Source organism: Lampris incognitus, chromosome 19 (assembly GCF_029633865.1).
Source record: "Lampris incognitus isolate fLamInc1 chromosome 19, fLamInc1.hap2, whole genome shotgun sequence".
Taxonomy (NCBI): Eukaryota; Metazoa; Chordata; class Actinopteri; order Lampriformes; family Lampridae; genus Lampris; species Lampris incognitus.
The window spans coordinates 9179530-9192700 of NC_079229.1; positions in this window are offsets into that span (position 1 = coordinate 9179530).

The window sequence follows — 13171 nt, forward strand, 5'->3', positions numbered from 1 at the left end:
CACTTGACAGGGTGGACCATAGCTATTTGTTTTCAGTACTGGAGGCTTTTGGTTTTGGTGACCATCTTGTGTCATGAGTGGGGTCATTGTACAGTGGTTCTGGGTGTTTGGTGAAGGTTGGAGGAGGGTTGAGCCAGTCAGTCCCTGTGCAGAGTGTGATAAGGCGGGGTTGTCCCATCTCAGGGCAGCTTTACAGTCTGGCTATTGAACCTCTGCTATGCAGGCTGAGAAGCCGTCTCAGTGAACTTTCACTGTCAGGCACACAACGCAACCTACATTTGATAGTTTCTTCTACACGAATGACTTAAATGTGTTTGTCAGGGATCGGGGGGCATGGAGGCATTGCAGAACAGTCTGGGCTTGTATCAGAAGGCTTCATCAGCAAAAGTAAACTGGGCAAAGAGTGAGGACTTACAGATAGGACAGTGGAGAGAGAGGGAGCGCCCAACCCAGCCATTAAGGATGCACAAGCCAGTGCATTCTTAGTGCCGGTCCCAAGCCCGGATAAATGGGGAGGGTTGCATCAGGAAGACCATCCACCATAAAATCTTTGCCAAATCAAGTATGCGGCTCATAAGTCAGATTTCCATACCGGATCGGTTGAGGCCTGGGTTACCAACAACCGCCACCGGTACTCTTGGCTAGCAGGGTGCCGGTGGAAACTATGCTACTGTTGGGTGAAGGAGAATGAAAGGGGGAAGGCATGTCCAGAGGAGTGTGGAAGTGAGAGTCAGAACCTTGAATGTTGGCACTATGACTGGTAAAGGGAGAGAGCTGACTGATATGATGGAAAGAAGAAAGGCAGGTATACTGTGTGTGCAAGAGATCAGTTGGAAGGGGAGTAAGGCCAGGAGCATCGGAGGTGGGTTCAAACTCTTCTACCATGGTGTGGATGGGAGGAGAAATGGGGTAGGGGTAATTCTGAAGGAAGAGTATGTCAAGAGTGTGTTGGAGGTGAAGAGAGTGTTGGACAGAGTGATGAGTATGAAGCTGGAAATGGAGGTGTATTGATGAGTGTTATCAGCGCATATGCCCCGCAAGTTGGGTGTGAGATGGAAGAGAAAGAAGAATTCTGGAGTGAGTTGGATGAAGTGGTGAAGAGTGTACCCAAAGGGGAGAGTGGTGATTGGACTGAACTTCAATGTGCATGTTGGGGAAGGAAGCAGAGGTGATGAGGAGGTGATGGGCAGGTATGGTGTCAAGGAGAGAAATGTGGAAGGACAGGTGCTGGTGGATTTTATGAAAAGGATGGAAATGGCTGTGGTGAATACATATTTCAAGAAGAGGTAGGAACACAGGGTGACATGTAAGAGTGGAGGAAAGTGCACAAAGTTGGACTACATCTTATGTAGAAGGCACGATCCGAAAGGGATTGGACACTGCAAGGTGGTGACAGTGGAGAACCTAGCTAGGCGGTGTTGGATGGTGATCTCTATGATGACTTCGGAGACCAAGAAGAGGAAAAGAGTGAAGGCAGAGCCAAGGATCAAATGGTGGAAGTTGAAGAAGGAAGACTGTTGTGTGGAGTTCGGGCAGGAGTTCAGACAGCCTGGGTGGTAGTGAAGAGTTGCTGGATGGCTGGAAAACCACTGCAGAAATAGTGAGGGAGACAGCTAGGAAGGTACTTGGTGTGTCAGGACAGAGGAAGGAAGACAAGGAGACTTGGTGGTGGAACAAGAACGTACAGCAAAGTATACAGAGGAAGAGGTTGGCAAAGAAGGAAGTGGGATAGGCAGAGAGATGAAGAAAGTAGACAGGAGTACAAGGAGATGGAGCATAAAGTGAAGAGAGAGGTGGCAAAGGAAAAGGCATATGGTGAGTTGTACGACAGGTTAGACACTAAAGAAGGAGAAAAGGACTTGTACCGATTGGCTAGACAGAGGGACCAAGCTGGGAAGGATGTGCAGCAGGTTAGGGTGATCAAGAATAGAGATGGAAATGTGCTGACAAGGGAGGAGAGTGTGTTGAGAAGGTGGAAGGAGTACTTTGAAGGGCAGATGAATGAAGAAAAAGAGAGAGAGGGTTGGATGATGTGGCCATAGTGAATAAGGAATTGTGGTGGATTAGCAAGGAGAAAGTGAGGGCAGCTATGAAGAGGATGAAGAGTGGAAAGGCAGTTGGTCCAGAAGACATACCTGTGGAGGCGTGGAGGTGTTTAGGAGAGATGACAGTGGGGTTTTTAACTAGATTGTTTAACACAATCTTGGAAAGTGAGAGGATGCCTGAGGAGTGGAGAAGAAGCATACTGGTACCGATTTTCAAGAATAAGAGCGATGTTCAGAACTGTAGCAACTACAGAGGTATAAAGTTGATCAGCCACAGCATGAAGATATGGGAAAGAGTAATAGAAGCTAGGTTAAGAGGAGAGGTGATGATCAGTGAGCAGCAGTATGGTTTCATGCCATGAAAGAGCACCACAGATGCAATATTTGCTTTGAGAATGTTGATGGAGAAGTATAGAGAAGGCCAGAAGGAGTTACATTGTGTCTTTGTGGATTTAGAGAAAGCATACGACAGGGTGCTGAGAGAGGAGGTGTGGTATTGTATGAGGAAGTCAGGAGTTGCAGAGAAGTATGTAGGAGTGGTGCAGGATATGTATGAGGGAAGTGTGACAGTGGTGAGGTGTGTGGTTGGAATGACAGATGGGTTCAAGGTGGAGGTGGGATTACATCAAGGATCGGCTCTGAGCCCTTTCTTGTTTGCAATGGTGATGAACAGGTTGATGGACGAGATCCGGCAGGAGTCTCCGTGGACTATGATGTTTGCGGATGACATTGTGATCTGTAGTGAGAGTAGGTTGCAGGTGGAGGAGAGCTAGGAGAGGTGGAGGTATGCACTGGAGAGGTGGAGGTATGCACTGGGGAGAAGAGGAATGAAAGTCAGTAGGAGCAAGATGGAATACATATGCGTGAATGAGAGGGAGCACAGCGGAATGGTGAGGATGCAAGAAGTAGAGGTGACGAAGGCGTATGATTTTAAATACTTGGGGTCAACTGTTCAAAGTAACGGGGAGTGCAGAAGAGAGGTGAAGAAGAGAGTGCAGGCAGGGCGGAGTGGGTGGAGAAGAGTGTCAGGAGTGATTTGCGACAGAAGGGTACCGGCAAGAGTTAAAGGGAAGGTTTACAAGATGGTAGTGAGACCAGCTATTTTATATGGTTTGGAGACAGTGGCACTGATGAAAAGACAGGAGGAGGAGCTGGAGGTGGCAGAGTTGAAGATGCTAAGGACAGGATTAGGGATGAGTATATTAGAGGGACAGCTCAGGTTGGACGGTTTGGAGACAAAGCAAGAGAAGCAAAATTGAGATGGTTTGAACATGTGTGGAGGAGAGATGCTGGGTATATTGGGAGAAGGATTCTGAATATGGAGCTGCCAGGGAAGAGGAAAAGAAGAAGGCCAAAGAGGAGGTTTATGGATGTGGAGAGAGAGAACATGCAGGTGGCTGGTGTGACAGAGGAAGATGGAGAGGACTGGAAGAGATGGAAACAGGTGATCTGCTGTGGTGACCCCTAACGGGAGCAGCCGAAAGTAGTAGTAGTAGAGAGAGAGCAGCACCCAGTCTGCCTGCAGGTCTGCAGTGGGGGAAAAGAGAAATGAAGGTGTTGAGGGTATTTTTGGACACAGAGGCTTGTCAGAGGCAGAATTGGAAGGGTGTGATGGAGAAAGTGTGTCCCAAGTTGTCGAAATGGAAATGGTTGCTACCCCATCTTTCATATAGGGGTTGGATTTTGGTTGTCAATAACTTAGTTGCCTCGACGCTATGGCACAGACTGATTGTTCTTCCTCCACCAAGAGGTCTGATTGAAGACGTTCAGCGGGCTATTGTGGACTCTTTCTGGTCAGGGCAGCATTGGATCCAAGCCCCTGCCTTATACTTGCCAGTGGAAGAAGGAGGACAGGGTATTGTGGACATTACCTCTCTGGTAATGCTGAAGACCTGCTTTACCATTGTGGTGTGAGGTGGCTAGACACAGCCAAGCTCATCCTGTGGACAGCTGGTCATTTGGGATATAGTAAGCAACTGTTTCTTCTGAGGCTGGAGGAGGCAGATCTCACAGGCCTTTTGTCTTTCTATGCCACTGTGCCGTATGCATGGAAGATCCTAAAAGCCTACAGAGAGCCTACTGCTATGGCTGGGCTTTGGTGGTTTCAGGAGCCACTGTTTTGCAGCAGTTTCATTCATGCCTGGACCCTGTTCCCAGCCAGCATAAGATCTTCTCTGAAGATGGCCGGATGTGTGAAGCTGAGACATCTGCTGACACCCGCTGGGACCCTGAACCAACGCACAGACATCAGACCCAGGTTTTTCAGTCATATTATTGAGGAGGTGTATGCGTCGCTTCCAGAGTACCTGAGGACAGTTATTATGGAGAACCGTGAGCTAGCTAGCTGGCTGGAGGAGGATGTGGAATATAGCTTTCCACAGTTGACTGTCTCTCCTAATGTGGGGGAGTGGCAGGAGGTGGAGGGCCAACTTCTTTCTTTCATGACCCCATGGCTCGATAAGTTTGAAAACTTGGGGGAAAAAAGGCAACTTACAGCCTGTGTGTGAAGGTGAGGCACTTTCACTCTCTGCAGGCCACGAAAGTGTCGAGGTTGACTGAGCTTTTTGGCCTAGGCTCTACCCCGAAAAGCTGCTGCCGGTCTCTGTACAAGCTACCGGTTGAAAAACGGTCCACAATTATGAGGATGAGCGGACGGCCGGAATTGTGGATGTAACTTGATATGTACAACTTGAAACTTTCACCCGTTTGCTGGTAGGTGAAGGTGGAAGTTTGTTGACAATTCTGTGCATGTCGTTGACATTCATCCATGGTAATTCATCCATTTATCCCCCCCCCACGCTCTGGGAGGCGCTACAGGAGCCTCAGAGCCCGCACTGCCAGGCTCACAAACAGCTTCTTTCCCCAAGCTGTTGCCCACCTGAACCTGGCTACCCACTGAACGTCTGTGGATATTTATACATATTTTGTACTTGTGCTCTTTTTTTTTAACTTATTTTTAGCTTTGGGTCTTCATGTGTGTATATCTTATACTGTGTTTGCTGTGTCTGTCTGTTTCTGTCTTGCACTGTTTGGCAAAGCCACAGCCCTTATTTCATTTTTAACATGTGCCTGCACATTGTTTTTAATGACAATAAATTGAATTGAATTGAACTGAATTGAATCTTGCAGGCATCGTGAAAAATATGCCATTGTCAATAGCACACGCCAGCAAACAGGAAACTGGTATGACTGCTGCAGTAGAAACCGGAAGTCAGTGGACTACAGTTAGGGAAAGTCCTGGTTGTATTGTTGGCTTATATTTATTTTAATTAATTAATTACTTATTTTTCCACTTGCACTATTTTAGTTGATGTCCTCTTGTCTGTATACCAGTTGTAATGCTTAGCAATGGGTTTTGTAAAATAAAAAGAATCTCTCTCTCTCTCTCTCTCTCTCTCTCTCTCTCTCTCTCTCTCTCTCTCTCTCTCTCTCTCTCTCTCTCTCTCTCTCATTGTATCTGTTAACATTGTGGCCCTCTCACATCCTGACTCATTGGCTGCTACAGCAACTGGAGATAATCCTTCCTCCACCTCCTCTGGCCTCACCTGCGCCTTGTTGCCTTCATCCTTTTTCTTTTTACAAAAGCTTCTATCCATAGCCTTCAAGTCTCGCCTTAGCGAACTAGCTAGCTAGCTACCACCAGATGCTAACAATGATGACCCCTGTAGCCAGTTTGGCACACGCTCTCTCTTTTGCGCTCGCACAATGTCCACCCACCCACCCATCCATCCATTATCCAAACCACTTATCCTGCTCTCAGGGTCGTGGGGAATCCCAGGGATGCTGGAGCCTATCCCAGCAGTCACTGGGCGGCAGGTGGAGAGACACCCTGGACAGGCCACCAGGCCATCACAGGACCTTGAATTGTATTGAAAGGTTGTGAATTATATTTATAAAACAAATAATATCAATAAGTAAATGTCCTGTAGCAAAATACGGCAGGGATGCTCTGCAAGCAAGTTTCTTGTGACTTTTCAGGCCGCAGACCTTACTCGCAGGAATGAACGAGCTCTTATCACAGCTGGAGGCCACATTCAGGAGGGACCCCAGCAACTTCCGACCAAGAATCAACAGGACAAACTCCTTAAAGGTAGTTCTTTTCATGCTCGGAGCGTTTCTTTAAGCTACATGTGTGAAATAGAGCTGCTGCTTCGATGACACATAGAGGACCTAAAACGTACTTGGGTTTGTGATCGGCGGGGTCGTATTATTTTCTAAGGCTTTAATGCACGATGGGAATGGCAGATGAATAGATCTGGGGCTGTTTTTTCCATTATTCTTATTTTTGTAAAAACACATTTTTTTATTTTGAGATCCAGGGTAATTCATGAAACAACACATTTGGGGCCACTGACACACACACTGCCGACGCCATTCGCAGCGCGCACTGACGAACGATACGGGAACATGTGCACTCGGGCGTTTACGGTCACACACGCCCTGTCATGTAAGTTGTGAAGTGTGCGTAGTGACCTGGACATAAGCACACAACATGACTTTATGAGCGCTGTTGTTACTGGAACAACCCAAGACAGATTTAAACCAGGGGCTCTCAAGCCGTGTCACGCTGTGAGCCACCTGTAGAGACATGTTCTGGCCCAGAACACCACGTATCTGGTGCAGTAAAACATGCTCGTAATCAACAAGGCTCTGTGTGTTGTTCATTACGTTACACATGTTGTTCATTACATCACACAGATATTTGCGCGCAAAGGAAGAGAAAATAAACGGACGTTTTATTTCCTTTGTCTCTTAACAAAATGTGCTTATTGCGGACGTCCCCCCCACTGTGACCCATGTGTGGGTCACGGGCCGCAGTTTGAACGCCGTTGACTTGAGCCGCACTTCAGCGTTGGCTCGTTTGCGAGTACGCGGGACGCGCTAACGCTAACGCGCGCAGAAGGGTTTGCGTCCATGCGTGAAGTCACATTACACAGAAACATGTGAAGAAATCAGGAAGTGGAAATAAACAGGAGAACAAGCGAGTGTGAAGGCCCGTCCTTTTTATTTTTCTGTTTGTGTTGTGTTGTTTTGTCTTTCATCCTGCGGTGCGTCTGTGGGTCGACTCCTTTGTTTTCGCCACAGTTTTGGTTTTGTGCTGACGTCGATGTCTCGCTAACAGAGATGGTTTCCTGCTCAACCAGTCGGCGTTGGTATGTTAACAAGCCCTGCAGTCATAGTCACTGTGTTGCTGAGATTTTGGAGGTGTGTGCTCGCCCTGTCACCCGCACATATCCCCACCCCCTTTTTTCCCCTCCCCAACAGTACCTGACCAATTACTCCGCTCCCCGAGCCGTCCCAGTCGCTGCTCCTCCCCCTCTGCCGATCCGGGGAGGGCTGCGGACTACCACATGCCTCCTCCGACACATGTGGAGTCGCCAGCTGCTTCTTTTCACCTGACAGTGAGGAGTTTCACCAGGGGGACGTAGCACATGGGAGGATCACGCCATTCCCCCCCAGTTCCCCCTCCCCCCTGAACAGGCGCCCCGACCGACCAGAGGAGGTGCTAGTGCAGCGACCAGGACACATACCGAGGTAACACGGGGATTCGAACAGGCGATCCCCGTGTTGGTAGGCAACGGAATAGACCGCTATGCTACCCGGACGCCCCCGCAGCAGCCGTTATGACATCCATCCATCCATTATCCTAACCGCTTATCCTGCTCTCAGGGTCGCGGGGATGCTGGAGCCTATCCCAGCACTCATTGGGCGGCAGGCGGGGAGACACCCTGGACAGACCTTCACCTGGCCTGCATGTCTCTGGACTGTGGGAGGAAACCGGAGCCCCCGGAGGAAAACCACACAGACACATAGAGAACATGCAAACTACAGACAGAGGACGACCCGGGACGACCCCCAAGGTTGGACTACCCCGGGGCTCGAACCCAGGACCTTCTTGCTGTGAGGCGACCGTGCTAACCACTGCGCCACCGTGCCGCCCCAATATGACATGAAATAGTGAATAACAATAGTAAACACAGGCGTTACAGTGATGCTAGCTAAGGTCCCACTCCATTCAGGTCAAAGGTGAGGGTGCTGCTATGGTGCATACTGGCTCACTGGAAAGGCTCTGCTCCACTAAATGGAACAGAAAGTTAATTAATTTCATTAATTAAGCCCGTGTTTACCTACTATCTCATGTCAATATGTCTGTTGTGAAAAAGGCCTACACGTTCCGCAGCCGGACCCTGCCCCTCCACACAAGCTCTGCGGCCCAAAAGGCGTAAACCGCAATCATCTCAGGCGCTGTTTAAGTAATTTGGTTAGGCTTAATAAACTACATTTAAAGTGATCATTTTGGTCCATGTCATACATGTGAAATCAGGATGATATATTTTAGAATGAAGGTAAGTTGGGAAATACGATTTAAATGAATATTTTTTTGCTTATTTTCTTAATATTGAGCAGCACATCTTAAGTCAATTTGATTTGTCTAGCCCAATATCACAAATTACAAATTTGCCCCGGGGGGGGGGGGGGCTTTACAGCAACACAACATCCTGTCCTTAGACCCTCGCATCAGATAAGGAACAACTCCCTAGAAAACCCCTTTAACAGGGAGAAAAAACAGGAAGAAAGCTCAGGGAGAGCAACAGAGGAGGGATCTCTCCCCCAACACGGACAGACGTGCAATGGATGCTGTGTTTACACAATACAACATTGAGAGAGGATAACACAATTATAATGGAATTATAAAATCTATGAAGAATATGATGAGGAGGAGGCCAAGCAGTGTCCAGAGGCCACCGGAACAGCCCAGGACCCGAGCCGCGTGACCACCATCACCATGTAGACCTGACAGGAGGACGGACTACACATGCACACAGGGGAGACTCACATCACACCATTCACACACACACACACACACACACACACACACACACACACACACACACACACACACACACACACACACACACACACACACACAGGAGGCTGTGGCAGAATTTTATTCTCGACACACTGTTTTTCAGAGACAATCAATCAAGGCCCAATAGTCAATCAATGACTGTCCAATACTTACGAGTCTGATGTGAATTGGTTTACGGTTAGTATCGCAAAAATAGGTACAACGACATACTGAGTTGGTCCAACTGGAGCAACCTGTCCAAAGCACTGTCTTTTATACTGTAGCTCCATCCCCCCTACTGTGGAGCAGAACCTTACACCACATAATTGACTCTGGATCATGTCCCACTATACACCATTGTTTTCTTATTAAGACATTGTTTTGGGTTTCCAGAATCTAATGGTTTCTTTATGACCTGTAATAGCTACCATTATAATCCAGCATTTGATTCTTGGTTAATAAAAAGAAAATCCTGCATTGTATAAACATAAGCCTATTGATTGTAGATGCTTCAACAAGTTATTCCCCACATTTCTGCCCTTTGGCAGCACAGTGGTTAGCGTGTTTGCCTCACAACAAGAAGGTCCTGGGTTCGAACCCCGGGGATGTCAAACCTTGGGGGTCATCCCAGGTCGTCCTCTGTGTGGAGTTTGCATGTCCTCCCTTCGTGGGTTTCCTCCAGGTACTCCGGTTTCCTCCCACGGTCCAAAGACATGTAGGTCAGGTGATCCGGCCTACTAAATTGTCCCCAGGTGTGAATGTGTTGGCCCTGTGATGGACTGGCGGCCTGTCCAGGGTGTCTCCCCAGCTGCCGCCCAATGACTGCTGGGATAGGCTCCAGTATCCCTCGACCCCAGTTGGGATAAGTGGCTTGGATGGATGGATGGATGGATGGATGGATGGATGGATGGATGGATGGATGGATGGATGGATGGATGGATGGATGGATGGATGGATGGAGGGGGGGCGGGATTTCCCCCGCCCCCCCTCCATCCAAAAAAAAGGATTTGGGGGAACGACTATCAAGTGAGGTCACTGTAGACGCTTGCTAAAATCCTTATCATCATCATCATCTTCATCATTATAAGGTGGAACCCAGGGATCAGGAGAATATCTGACTTGTACAGCGTTAAGTACAGTCGTAATACAATATTTATGGATCAGCCCAATCATACAAGTAATGATGAAAGCAATAACCAAAAACAGGATAACACCCACAACCACAGTACGAATGAATGACGCAACCACAGATGCCAAGGGGCCAAACACACCCACGAACGGTATCTAAATCCTTTACCCCTTGTGGGTTTTGGTATGTGCGTTCTAACTAGTCCTAATCCCTTGAGTTTCTATATCGCCCATCTATATTCGATCATCCAAATTAGTTTGTAAGTTAATTTTCACCTCCTCTCCTCCTACCGTTCATATCTTTCCCTCTAACCATTCAGGCACGTGACACTACATGTAATTTGTTCTGCAGTGCGGACACTCCCAACCCACCAGGGAGGCCGCACACTTTTCCTATTCAACCTCCCTAAAGGGCGTCCCTGGTATGTCATCTGTACAGAATAACAAATTATGAATAATAATAATATCCAATCCATCCATTATCCAAGCCACTTATCCTGCTGTCAGGGTCGTGGGGATGCTGGAGCCTATCCCAGCAGTCACTGGGCGGCAGGCGGGGAGACACCACATATACTATAATATTGTCCTTTATTAATAATAATAATAATAATAATAATAATTGTATTCATATAGCACTTTTCTAAAACAATGCCACAAAGTGCTTCACAAAAAAACCCCAGACAAGGCAAAAACAAGGGTAAGACTAAAGGTAAGAGCAAGAACAGCATAAATAGAAACAAATCTCAAACATCTGTAAAAGATTTCATGAAAGGAAACCTACTGCAGACGGCGGAGGGAGCCCTTGCTGATACCAGAATAAAGTGCATTACAACAGTCAAGCTGAGAATAGATAAAAGCATGTACAACTTTTTGCTCAGCAAAAATGACCTACCTAATTTTGGAGATTAGCTTGAGCTGGAGAAAGCTATTATTATTATTATACAAATTTCCTTTAACGTCATGCCATAATACAACACAATAGGCGGGCGGGTCCATTCCCTGGGCCTAGGGTTAGAATGAGGTAGAAGTCTATGTGATGGATAGCGCCTCTCTTCGGGTATGAGATGTTCCAAGTGCTGCCATCTTCTGTAGTTCTTGTATTCTGATGTTCCCCGGGATCCGTTGGGTGTATTTCCCCATTCCTTTTTTTAACAAGTCCCAGGACTCCTATCACTACTGGTATTGTTGTGGTTTTCATTAACCAACTTTCGTTCGGTCTGGATTTCAAGGTCTTTATATTTGGACAGTTTTTCAGTTACTTTTACTGAGGTGCTCCTAAGGTAGTAGGCAGCTTTTTTCTTTTTTGTTCTTGATGACGATGTCTGGTCTGTTGGACTTCAGCTCACGATCTGTCTGTACTGGCATGTCCCATAAGATTGTGATGTCGCCTTTTTCTGTTACTGTTTGGGGCTGGTGCTCGGACCATTTTTCTTTTGTGCTGATGTTGAATGCTTTGCAGATGTTCCAGTGCAGGTATGTGGCGGCCTTGTTGTTTCTTTGTAGGTATTCAGTTTTGGCCAGCTCAAGGTACCCTGCCACGATATGGTCAGTGGTTTCCTGGAACTGATTATTATTATTTCCTGGAATGTATTATTATTGTTATTATTATTATTATTATTGTTATTATTATTATTGTTATTATTATTATTATTATTATTGGGGTATCCTTCTTTAAATAAAGTCAGCTTATTTTCTGCTTCTAGCCCCTGCCATCAGCTGACTTCTTCTTAACTTTGGGTTGAGGATCAGCAGCCTTATTCAGATGACGACTGAAATCACCAAGAATTAGAATCTCATCAGAATGAGTAACGAGCCCTGAGACAAGTTCTCCAAATTCTTCAAGAAATAGTGAGTAAGGGCCAGGAGGTCGATAGAGTATCACAATGTGGACTGAGCCGAGTCTGTTCCTGGCTGAGGGAGAGGGACTTAGAATAAGAGCCTCCAAAGATTGGAATTTGTTAAAGTGAAAATAGATTATAGAAGATATTAAGGCAACATCCACCACCTTGTTTATTTGCCTGGGCTACATGGGCACAAGTATATTCAGGCGGGGAAGCTTTATTTAAGGGAAGGAAAACATTTGGTTTCAGCCATGTTTCACATAATTAAGTTAATTAAGTTTTTAAGTTAATTACGTTTCCTTTATTAATCCCTTTGGGGAAATTCAGTTACTGCAAATTAACTCATCCCAGCAGTGGTCTGTGTAGCTAGGAGCAGTGGGCTGCCGCCTTCATGCTGTTCTTTTCCCATTGCCTTGGTCAGGGGCGCGGATAACCCGAACATACATGTTTCTTTTGATGGTGGGGAAACCAGAGCACCTGGAGAAAACCCATCACAGACACGGGGAGAACATGCAAACTCCACACAGAGGATGACCTGGGATGATGCCCAAGGTTGGACAACCCTGGGGTTTGAACCCGGGACCTTCTTGCTGTGAGGTCACTTAGTTGAGTGATGAAATGTGTGGATGAAAGGTGTGGGAAGATGGCGGCATGAATTCACATTCACAGCGGGCCTCACCCAGTACCATGAAAGGTGTAGGAAGATGGACCCAGTGCCGGTGTGGGAAGATGGACCCAGTGCCGGTATGGGAAGATGGCGGCGCGAATTCACAATTGTGGCGGCCTCACCCAGTACCTTCGATACAGTGTCTTTGTCAACGTCTGCGTCTTAAGTTTTGTCTTCGTTTGATGGCTGGGAGAGCTGGCACTGGATTGGCAGGGAGAGCTTGGTTTGTTTCGTCCGGTTGCCACATGGACCACGGCCCCTGCCTGGAGCTGGCGGGACGCGAAGGTGGGACAGGCTGGGCTGGCTGCTGGCCCACGCAGACCGGCAGTTCTGACAGTTATCCTGGCTGGTGTTTGTTCCCTTGGACGGGGATTTTTTGTTTAGTTTGGCTATATGTGTTAGTTTGAACATGTGTGTTCTTGTAGTTTTTGGATGTTTTTTGTCTTTATGTTGCACCGCTGTTGGCTGGAGGAAACGGCATTTCGTTTCATTTCATGTGCGCAAGTACATGAGGTGAAATGACAAATAAAGTGTTCCTGATTCCTGATTATGGCTGCTGCCAAGACAAACCAGAGAGGAGAAGCCAGTTGAAACCAGTGAGACTAGGCCTAGACTTAATGGTGATGTCTGACACTTTTAA